Source organism: Lissotriton vulgaris, chromosome 12, assembly GCF_964263255.1.
Source record: "Lissotriton vulgaris chromosome 12, aLisVul1.2, whole genome shotgun sequence".
In the NCBI taxonomy this organism is placed as follows: domain Eukaryota; kingdom Metazoa; phylum Chordata; class Amphibia; order Caudata; family Salamandridae; genus Lissotriton; species Lissotriton vulgaris.
The window spans coordinates 720,721,413-720,733,538 of record NC_141700.1 but is presented as its reverse complement, the minus strand read 5'-3'; the positions used below and the strand labels follow the sequence as shown (position 1 = coordinate 720,733,538).

General features: G+C 43.9%; 3 non-coding genes across 3 annotated transcripts; 2 read left to right on the top strand and 1 right to left on the bottom strand.

Moving 5' to 3' along the window:
- Positions 1-6,580: 6,580 nt before the first annotated feature.
- TRNAS-AGA (transfer RNA serine (anticodon AGA)) lies at positions 6,581-6,662 on the top strand. The gene has a single exon. It is a non-coding gene; the product is annotated as a tRNA-Ser (tRNA).
- A 1,475-nt stretch (positions 6,663-8,137) lies between these two features.
- TRNAS-CGA (transfer RNA serine (anticodon CGA)) lies at positions 8,138-8,219 on the top strand. The gene has a single exon. It is a non-coding gene; the product is annotated as a tRNA-Ser (tRNA).
- A 3,374-nt stretch (positions 8,220-11,593) lies between these two features.
- On the bottom strand, positions 11,594-11,667 carry TRNAN-GUU (transfer RNA asparagine (anticodon GUU)). Its single transcript has one exon. It is a non-coding gene; the product is annotated as a tRNA-Asn (tRNA).
- Between the last annotated feature and the right edge of the window lie 459 nt (positions 11,668-12,126).

The following is a 12,126-nucleotide window of genomic DNA, read 5'->3' as shown; positions in this document are numbered from 1 at the left end:
GAAGTTTCATTGCAAACAACCAGTTCAACTTAATTGCTGCATATGACGCGACAAGGTGCATAACCGGAATCAACACATCAGAACTGGAAAATCTGCTACATGGCGGCATGGTAACACTACTGCTAATTTGACTGCATGCATGGACTCTTACTTTACATGATTGTATGTAACAATTAACTTTCCTACGAAGACACTGATTTGTTGCATTTACTCATACTTATGTTAGTCACAAATATACTTAGACAGAGAATTTAAGTTGTATATCCAATTGCTTTATTGACAAACTTAATAAAATACATTAAAAGAATAAAAAATGTCCCATCTCGGTGTTATCATTTAGTGAGTGATGGGCAGAGGAGACAGATAGGGAGTATAATCATTCCCTTGGAACGGCACCCAAATGTTCATTACAATTTCATTAGACATACCATGGGCTACAATATTTCACGTGTTGGTATTGCCTCATTTGCAAATGTAGCTTGTACCAACTCAATTTCTGTAAATGTGATGCAATTGTCAATAACCAATAGTATGGGGTAGCCAATTAGAAGACTGATTTAATTTGCCCTTAATCAAGACAAAGAGGCTGGGGCAATCTCCACCGTAATGATAGGACCAGTTGGTTTAATAGGTCCAGTCGCTTTACATGGAAGACAGCTGACCGAAGAATATTCCACTTGTTAATCAATGCATGGGTTAAAACTTTCTGATACATTGACTTTCTTGTCTTTACAATCTCTTGAAAGTCGGCATATGCTAACTTCAATATACACAGTAGTGACGTGGCAGGAACTACAATCCAGCCACCTCACAGGATTCAACTTTCTTCAGCCACTGGTAGTTCTGATTGCACATTGTTGAGTGCATGCAGCATTTTGTTTGCTTCTGCAGTGCAGTATGATTGACTCTATAACAACTGTCACCATCTGTTTCTTCAATTCCCTTTTTTGATATGTTGAGGCATCCATCTGCCTAGGTGACCTCCACCATGTCCTAAAATACTAAGGGGCATGGCTGTGAGTTATTCACTACAATCCTAAAATATACCACCACCACGTCTACTTCTGCAATTTCTACACCAGATGCCTCTGGTGGATGTTGCAACAGGTAATTAGTGATGTTCCAAAATCCCAACTTGTAGGGGACTTGAAACAAGTTTTCTTCTAAATGTAACATCAGCTTCTCAATACAGGGAATTGGCATTAACACTGATCCTTGGAACAATCTAACTAAGGGTTTGTAGTCAATGAACACCACAAAATAGCTTCTATAGATTTCAGTTAATGCTTTCTGGCAAAAGAGATGGATGCCCACAGATCACTATCTTGTTGATAAAGAAGACCCACCCCTAACCCATTAGGAAAAGCATCTATAGAGAGTTCAACTGGGTTTGAGAGGCCCTAACATTTTGTCATGTTCCCACCTATAGTGCATCTTTAGTCTTTTGAAACGTCATTGTTGTTCAATTAACCACATCCGTATTGCATTGCTTTTCAGTAGGTGTGTAACAGCTTTGTGAAGGATGTCACATTGTGAATAAACGATTGCAATACGTTGCCATTGCTAGAAAAATGTGCCTCTGCAATAACCTGCAGTTGGTTCAGTCTTGATATCGCGTATCTACTTGAGGTTAAGAGCAACACTAGCAACTGCTAAGTCGTAGCTGAAGAATTCAAACTCTATCTTCAAGAATTCACATTTGTTGCCATGGAAGGCCAATCCTTTCTCCATTCTTCTGGTGAGTAGGGCTCACAATCAAGAGTGAAGGCATTCTATGGGCATCACATGTTCTAATATGCCATCACTGACATTGATGACCCCTGGGAGTCCAGACAACATTTCTCATATTTCTAGAATAGAGTTATGACATGCATTGAAAACGTAGTTACATACATTGTTGACTCATCTAGTATCAGAGGGTGGTATTCTGTGTTTTAATCAAGCTCTGAGAACCATTTTGATCCATCCACTCCCTTCACTAGGTTGTCAATTGTTGGAGTGGTGTGTCTTTCTCTTTGGATGGTGTGATTAGTGACATCTAGATCAACAGCTAAACTGATCTTGCGTGGCTGTTTCAGCTTTCCATCGCCAATGATGGGAGACAGCCAAGTACTTGGTGCGTCAATAGTTTTCAATGAATGCTTCTCTTATACTTCCCCAACTCTATGCCTCAGAGATCCTAGTTGTACTGACTGATCTACATCCAGCTTTACACTTTCACCTCTTAAGCAGCCAGTGCTATAAACATGTCCTTCTATTCCTCCAGCATGTCTCTTCAGTCTCAAACAACTGCATGTTGGATGCAAGCTCTTGTGGGACAAAGGCATTCAGCCACCTGTTATCATTCCAATCTTCAACCACTCATGTTGGCTGCAAATAAAATTGTCTTTGATGGGATTTTGCTACTGAATGATCCATGTGATATTCATCCATGCAATGGGAAGTGAAGACGTGTCCCCATTTTTCTGAATATTAGTGTGAGTTGAAGTGAGTTTCAGGGTGAGGGATTGGTAGTCTCTTCATGTCATAACATACAGAATATGTATATTTAGTTATATAGGGTGTGATTTTTCTTTTCATTCTTCAGTGAGGGCTGATGGGATGAGGATGTGTTCGTATTCCTCTATGATGTTACTCATTCCAGATTCCCATTCATGGCTTGGGTCTATTTCTTGTTTCAGGATTATTACAGACCAGTAAAAACTCATTGGTCAAAGCCAACCAATTGGATATGTTGTTGGGTCCAAAACGATTCTTTTAGCAACAGGATGAACAGACGTGTCCTCTTGCTAGGCATTCAGGTTCATGTGTGGGATTGCCTCTATGGTACCCACAAGACTGGCATGCTTTGGGATCCATAAACATCTTAAGGCAAGTATCAACCTTACTCGTGGAGTCAAACAGCTCTTAACGCACAGACAGGAATGCTAAGTAAGCTTTAACCCCTTCGATGCTGATGACGAGCTCAGCTCGTCATCAGCCACGGGGGGCGTCTGCGGATGACGAGCTGAGCTCGTCATCTAACGCGGCTTTTAGAAAAAAGACGCGTAGCGCGAAAATAACCGCCGCAGCGATGCGGTTAATGTGGCTTGTACAGCCTCTCAACAGATGATGTGAGCGGCTCAAAGTAAGCAGGATAATAATTCCTTTTTTGTGTTCTCATAATCGGTCACTTCAAATTCAAAAAGATGCACCTCTGTCAAATTGGGACATGCATTTCTCCCCCTTGATCTGCTAGTTCACATGTGCTTACCAGTCCATGATGTCATTTGGGGAGCACATCAGTGTGTTCTTTGGGGCCTTGCTTAGACTGCCCTAAAATTGACATCTAGTAGTCAGTGTTAATTGTAAACCAGTCTAGAAAACTGAATTTGGGCTGTATACTAGAAAATATAGAAAACATATGATTGTGAAGGGGTTTTTGGCATATAATGCAGGTGTATATCACTGTCCAGACGAATGGAGATGGAAGAGAAACAGTGTTTCATTTGTAGAGTTGTTTCTGGTGCTGAAAGTGAGAATTTAGGATCAGGAACTGATGAGGATGTAAGTGACTTTTGTGGTGGACAATGAAGCTTTGGTGAGAGTTATCAATAGGATGTTGGTCAGTGACCAGTGAGTGTTGTGCCTTTTGAGAGAACTAACTTTGCATTTATGTAAACATGCTAATCCTATTCTAAGCCATGACAGCGAAGTGACTGATAGCTTGTGTTATTAAGAGGGATCGAGATTGCATGTGTCAATCAGAGGGCGGCAGCACCCATTCTGGAGTATGTGGGGCTGATCGAACTGTGTGGGCTTTGAAGCTGGCAGAAGATTTGCCAGCTCTTTCATTAAGGGTCAAATACTGTCAGGTCTCATTGGACATTTTGACGAATGGTCTGAGGCAGAGAGATAAGTACTCAACAGATTGGAATGTAGGAGGGGGCAGTCACCGTCGCTGTTATTGCATCCTTGTTAAGGCAAATGTTTTGAGCATGTGTCCCCAGAGAGAGCCAGTGAGGGACAATTTGGTAGGCATCTTATTGAGTCATGAGCTACAGAAACTGGCAAGGAGTAGAATAGTAAGCAAGGCATTATGATCAACATAGTGAAAGCAATTGCTCAACAGGTGGAATTTGCGTTCACGTCCACCTAGAAATGTAGGTTACATCAGGCAATATATTTTGTGATGCTCTTCCACGTGATATGGAATTCAGAAGTAGTGGCTTCTAGCGTCTATGAGGATTTCTTCTGGGACGAGGTGTGTATAGAAAGCTAATGGATGTAGGTTAGGCTTAGGAAGAGTAATACTGAACAGTGGTGCTCCAGGGTAGTGGTGATGTTGCAGTTGTCAGGAGATGGTGAAGTGTGCTAGTTAGAGCCTTTGGTGCTATGAAAGGAATAGAAGCCCATGTGGGTGGCTGGCATTTAGACATAAACTCAGAATGGCAGTTCATGCCAAGAAACTGCTGGCTGTTTAACGGAAATTTGCCCTAAATGGCAGGGTATGCTCAGACGTGAGTCCCTTGCTCACTTTGCCACTGGATTCAAGACAGCCTGGCTGATGAGGGTTATGAACCCGAAACCGGTCCCAGGATGCTTGTTTCCAGTCCAGGGAAGCCATGGCTTGGCAGTTGGGGCTGGACTGTTCCCATGAGGCACAGGGTCAGACTGATTTGCATATGGCCATGTCTGAACTGGGGTGGCGGAGTGAGCTAAAGAATGGTGATGGATTAAACCCTGATGAGTTGACTGGGGGTGAATGTTTGATTTGCTCAAACGCTCCGTCCATCATCCCCTTTTGTATGGCTTAGTCATGTCCAGTATCAAGACTGCCTCGTCTTGGATTCCACGTCATTCCTCTTTCTCGCAACACCAGACAAACCCGCTCCTTTATCTAACTCTTGCAGATTCTCCTTCCACCTGTTTTCAATCTTTGTCATATTTTTTTCATTTTTTACCTCCTCCTTCTATACCTCTTTTCTTCCTTTCTTTATTTTTTGTCACTGATGATGAAAAAAGGCCCGGTCCACAAAAGTTAGTGGCGTGCTAGTGGGACACCCCGGCAACCAGCAGCTCAAATTAAGCACTCTGAGACAGGAAGGGCAACTCACCCACATAAAAGTGGAAGGCACAGGTGCACAAGAGGGGCAGAGAGCAAGCAAAGTCAGAGGTAAAGTCTGAAAAATTGTAAAGGAGAAATCGAAGCATAAATCAACCCATACCGAGCATTCACTCGCTAACTGTCCCTCCGTGCCCTCCTGGGTATCAAGATGGCAGAAACAGCGCTGTCCCTAGGACATACATACATTTCTCCGACTCATCCATCTTAAACAGGCACAGGTTGAGCTTATGTTGCCACCATCTCATAAATATTTTGTTATCAGTGTGAGTACATAGCATGGTACACTTGAAACACAAGAAGAGGCAGAACACATCTGTGAAGGGTGATAGGTTCTCGGCTGGCTCAAGGTCCTGGTATCGAGCCCCACGTTGAGAGAGTCTGTTTTTATTATCAAATTAAGTTCATTTCAACTTTAAAAAATTCCTCTCATATTTGATAGATAATATTGTTGTAGAATGAAGAATGATAAATATAGAGAATTAAAAAGCTACCTATTGGGAGTGATTGGACCCGGGCTGGTATAGTCTGGAAAGGATCACTTTCCATAATTCACCATATTAATTCACCAGTAAGGGTCCCGGGAGTAGCGTGCTACCACCCGAAAAAGCGCTTCACGCCTCGTCAGGGGTAGTAAGCGCTATATAAATGCAATTACAATACAATACAATACAATACAATACGTGCACTTTACACTTCTCTCACGGCCGTCCCTGATTGACTTGACAGTCTGAAGTGAAATGCAACGCTTCGTCTTCTCTTTGCTTAGGGAGTGTGGGTCAGGAGACATCCTGGTGATGGGACTGTTCCTGGGGAGTGGGGACGGATTGTTTGACGGACAAGGACCTGCTGAACATGAAGGGTTAATAGTTTACGCCTGATATTTGTAAAAGTGTCGAGCGTGGAAGAGTGTGTCTACGGAAAGTGAAAGATGAGACAATGGGCACAGTTTATGCAAATCGGTGGAGGAACACAAGTCCCTGCAGCCCTCATGGGGGCAGTGGGGCCCCCCTTTATGGGCCCCACTCTCTTCAGAGTGGCCTCGACCCCATTTTACCCATGGCCAATGAATATATGTGAGATTTAGGAGACTTAGGGGCCACACTTCAAGGTTTGCGGGGCACTTTTTTAGGTTAGGCCACCGATCAAATGAAAGATGCACAGAGGAGAAATCCCTGAGCATAAAGGGTTAAGAAACTGAAACAACTGACATGTAATGGAGCAGTCACCAGGACCCGGGGGGGGGGGGGCACCTTATCCTGCTGCAGAAGTGTCAGTAAGTCTCCCAGAAGATGATTCCGTTCCCACGTTTGCCTTTCAGTGCGAAATATTGTTAGACGCATCCCTCAATTACACTATCTCTACCGACAATGCAGGATGTTTCTGTTTCATACTGAATATAAATATGAGATCCAATTCAAGGCATACGTACATCAGTAACACTTCAGCACCATGTACCTCATATATTTGCATTAAGTAGTCGTGGCCGAGTGGTTAAGGCGATGGACTAGAAATCCATTGGGGTTTCCCCGCGCAGGTTTGAATCCTGCCGACTACGCATTACTTTTAAGGACTTCCGATTTAACATTCTAAATTAAGGTGAAACTGTAGTAAATCAAGCATGTCACTCTTGGAATGCCTTCTACTAGTAATCAACAGATAAGATCATCCACCTCATTGGAAAAGCTGAGCCCCACATGGGCAAAATAGACATTGCAGACAATGTGGTTTTACATAGTGCTTATTACATCAGACAAGGCATTGAAGTAATTTGGGGATTAGCGGGCTGCTCCGGGACCAATAGTTTTATGGTTAAAGTTGTGATTTTTAAGTTTGTGGGTTAAATCGTGTTCTCAAAGAGTGTTTTGGAAATTCAGAAATGCCACAGTTTTCAAATATGGATCACTTTGTTCAGATGGTGTGAACATGTGTAAAAATCACAAAATAAAGAAGTAATAGTACCACAACATTTGATGCACTATGCCACACAATTTACCTGTTCTTGATGGATACTTTAGTTCACACTGCCAAATAATTTGGTCCTCCCTTGCCACAAGCTACCTATTGGGAGTGATTGGACCCCGGCCGGCAGTCTGGAAAGGATCACTGTCCATTTTTCACCATATTAATTCACCACTAATGGTCCTGGAGTAGCGTGCTACCACCCGAAAAAGCGCTTCATGCCTCGTCAGGGGTAGTAAGCGCTACATAAATGCAATTACAATACAATGCAATACAATACATGCACTTTACACTTCTCTCACGGCCGTCCCTGATTGACTTGACAGTCTGAAGTGAAATACAACGCTTCGTCTTCTCTTTGCTTAGGGAGTGTGGGTCAGGAGACATCCTGGTGATGGGACTGTTCCTGGGGAGTGGGGACGGATTGTTTGACGAACAAGGACGTGCTGAACATGAAGGGTTAATGGTTTACGCCTGGTATTTGTAAAAGTGTCAAGCGTGGAAGTGTCTGTCTACGGAAAGTGCAAGATGAGACATTGAACACAGTTTATGCAAATCGTTGGAGGGACACAAGTCCCTGCAGCCCTCATGGGGCAGTGGGGGCCACCCTTTATGGGCCCTACTCTTTTCAGAGTGGCCTCGACCCCATTGTACCCATGGCCAATGAATATGTGTGAGATTTAGGAGACTTAGGGGCCACACTTCAAGGTTTGCGGAGCCACTTTTTAGGTTAGGCCACGGATCAAATGATTGATGCACAGAGGAGAAATCCCAGAGCATAAAGGGTTAAGAAACTGAAACAAATGACATGTAATGGAGCAGTCACCAGGACCCTGGAGGGGGGGCACCTTATCCTGCTGCAGAAGTGTCAGTAAGTCTCCCAGAAGATGATTCCGTCACCACGTTTGCCTTTCAGTGCGAAATATCGTTAGACACATCCCTCAATTACACAATCCCTACCGGCAATGCAGGATGTTTCTGTTTCATACTGAATATAAATATGAGATCTAATTCAAGGCATACGTACATCAGTAACACCTCAGCATCATGGACCACACATATTATCCTTAAGTAGTCGTGGCCGAGTGGTTAAGGCGATGGACTCGAAATCCATTGGGGTCTCCCCGCGCAGGTTCGAATCCTGCCGACTACGCATCACTTTTAAGGACCTATTCAACATTCTAAATTAAGGTGAAACTGTAGTAAATCAAGCATGTCACTCTTGGAATGCCTTCTACCAGTAATCAACAGATGAGATCATCGACCTCATTGGAAAAGCTGAGCCCCACCTGGGCAAAATAGACATTGCAGACAATGTAGTTTTACATAGTGCTTATTACATCAGACAAGGCATTGAAGTAATTTGGGGATTAGCGGGCTGCTCCGGGACCATTAGTTTTGTGGTTAAAGTTGTGATTTTTAAGTTTGTGGGTTAAATCGTGTTCTCAAAGAGTGTTTTGGAAATTCAGAAAGGCAAAATTTTGGAAATATGGCCCACTTTGTTCAGATGGTGTGAACATGTCTAAAAATCACAAAATAAAGTAGTAACAGTACCACAAAATGTGATGCACTATGCCACACAATTTACCTGTTCTTGATGGATACTTTAGTTCACACTGCCACATAATTTGGTCCTCCCTTGCCACAAGCGACCTATTGGAAGTGATTGGACCCCAGCCGGTAGTCTGCAAAGGATCAATTTCCATATTTCACCATATTAATTCACCACTAAGGGTCCCGGAGTAGCGTGCTACCACCCGAAAAAGCGCTTCATGCCTCGTCAGGGGTAGTAAGCGCTACATAAATGCAATTACAATACAATACAATACATGCACTTTACACTTCTCTCACGGCCGTCCCTGATTGACTTGACAGTCTGAAGTGAAATGCAACGCTTTGTTTTCTCTCTGCTATACAGATCCCAAAACAAATCTTTCTAAACTCTTCCCTCTGACTCTTCCCCTCCACAAACCCTTTTTACTCATCCAAAAGCCTCCTAATACTGCTATGCCTTCCCGCCCAAAAAAATATATATCAAAATCCTTCACTCTCCTATCCCTCCACTATCCTTTTCAATCAAAATAACAGACTAACATGTTCACTTCTCAAATGTCACACTCCTCTATACTAATTCACTACAAATCCTTTATAGGTCCCAGAGTAGCATGCTACACGCCAAAAAAGCGATTCAACACTCCATCAGAGGTAAGCAAGCATTATATGAAAGCAAAGCTTTTTCCCTCATCTATCCCTCGCTACCTTTCACTATCCAACTGAATTACACATCCACCACTCAAACTACGTTCATATTTCACTTTACTAATTTTCAACACTAATCCTTTATGGATCCCGGAGTTGAGTGCTACTAGCCGAAAATGCGCTTTGACTCCTCGTCAGGGGTAGTAAGCGCTATATAAATGAAATTACAATACAATACAAAAAATGTTTTCGATTTCATGTTTAGAAACACGAAGTTCTAAGAAATGTTACATTATGAAGTAAATATTCTACTGTGTTACAACCAAACACACATTAAAAAACATTGTATGTATTTATTATACTTGCATATGATCTTTGATGCACGATTGACATTCTTCGAGACTAATAAATACCGCGTTCACCACTGTTCTACCTATTGATTGATTTGCTTGCTTCCCTACTTCTGTGTTAAATGTGCTCCCTGTGCAATAAACTTTCATTGAAAGTAGAAAATAACATAGTGGCCAGTACGGGGATCGAACCCGCGACCTTGGCGTTATTAGCAACACGCTCTAACCATCTGAGCTAACCGGCCTCCGTGCTCTATAGGTTTTACAGGATCAATATGAAGAGAGGACGTATCCACACAGTGCTTAATGTCTTTCTCCAAAACGTTCAGGAATGGTGAGTGTTTTTCGCGCCTTTGCACCTCAGTTGCACCATCCAGAGCTGAGCTCCGTACCACGACGCATGCTCTATCAGGACACGTGTTAACCCTTCACCTCCTCTCTCCTCGTCCTCTCCACACACCTGCCACAGACTCTCCCCAGGGATTCATTTTGGCATCCCAGGCTCGCGCACACACTTCCAAGATCGACACGGTTACAACTCTCAGGTACAAAGCATCAGCCATTAAATGTTCGCACTTTTTGTCTGTCAAACAACTCATCCATAGAAACCCTCATTAACACCTCACCCCTCCCCCCCAGCATCCGCTGTGATGGACCTTCACCCCCTTTTAACGGTCATTCTATGTAAGGAAACAGAAGACGAAGAGCTGCGATTTCTGGACAAGCAATCCCTTCCGGTCTAAGCGACCAGTTAAAAGGGCCCGGCGACGTGATCTTTTATTTCTTCGTGTTTAACATTTCCAGTCGTTATGTTTCAAAGCATGAAGGTATGCCAATATATTTTAGATGAAAATAAAAACAAATATAAAACCCAAAAATTTAAAGTAAAATGATGCTGCGCCCAACGTGGGGCTCGAACCCACGACCCTGAGATTAAGAGTCTCATGCTCTACCGACTGAGCTAGCCGGGCACCTGTCATACTTTCCACCTCCTCTCTTTTTATCTGTCCCTATGTGTCCTACCTTCTTTCTTCATTAGTCTCCTTCCTTCTTCCCGTGGTCCTCTTCCTATCTGTACCTGCCTTTAATTCCAATACTCTGGACGAACTCTGCTCTTTTCTTGGCCGTGCAATGGAACGGGGTCTGCTGTGACATGTAGGCATTGTAACACGTGTGGGCCTCATTCGCTGCCGTATAACTAGGGCCAATGGCATTGTGCGATTCTGGAGCCACGTCGTTTTCCGCATAACTATGGATTTGCTGTACTGGCCGCAACATCTATCACCTGCCGCTTAATTTGCAGATTTTAACAAATAAAAACCGACCTCAAACAGATCAAAAGTTACTAAAAGAGCATCAGGATGTGCGCGCGCAGTGGGAGACCCTTCACGCAGGTGGACTGGTCATTCTGAAGCTTCGTAAACATGTGGTGGAACTTACAGATAGGAAGGATGCGCAGAGCCCTCGGTCTCACCAGCTTTCAGAAGACAACCTGCAGGGGTGGGAAACGCCAGGAGTGAAGGATTGCCGCCCCTCTTGTGACTGGTGGGATAGAGTATCACGGCCACTTGTGATGAGGGCAACATCTTTTACTCCGTTCGATCTATCCAAAGGCCTCCTCGGCGCCAATCTGATCAACATTTAGGCTCAAATCACAATATTAAAGTCGTTTCCTGTGATGTCACTGGGATGAAAGCTCGTGTACTATAACGACCCACCCCCTCCAAGGCCAGCCCCAAATAGAAAGTTGACGTCTCAGACACTGGGGCGGAGGCGCCGCTAACGCAGTAATATTGCATTACGCGTCTTTTTGCAGCTGTGTGCGGGGCGCGCGGCCACCAACATCCGTGAGAGGGTCTCGGATCTCAAACCTGAGTAAAGAAAGAACGACAAGGCTTTCACGTAACAAGTTAAAATGAGAGGGCAGCTACCAGTGCAGTCCTTTCTTAAGGAAAATGTGTCCTCTGAGTAAAAGTTCCGTCCCTGGGTGGGCTTGAACCACCAACCTTTCGGTTAACAGCCGAACGCGCTAACCGATTGCGCCACAGAGACTGCTGAAGGCCAGTATATACATATACCCTATGTAAACCTTCATGAACACGTACTCCTTCATAGCTGTTAGAGTAGTGATATAAACAGGGAATTCGAGCACCGTGTTTATAAAAGAAAGGTTAACGGGGAAGTCACATTTTTCTTCCATTCTCCGCCTCGCTCTCCCCTCCCTCCGCTGCCTCGTGGCTGTGTTGTTCATTAGCTCCTTCTCACGCTTCTCGGCGCACCTTTCCCTCACTCGGGGGCGTGGCTCACACTGGTGCAGCAGGTGCAGTGGAACTGGGGCCAGAGCCCAGGGGGGGGGGGGGCACAGATACCTCATTATTGATGTATTTCACAGTTCAAATAGTGTTTCAGCTGAATGGAACTGTAACAAAGGATCAGACGAAAAGAAACAACATCTCAGGCAAGATGAAACTGTAACAAAGGCTCACACAAATAGAAACGACAACAAACCTC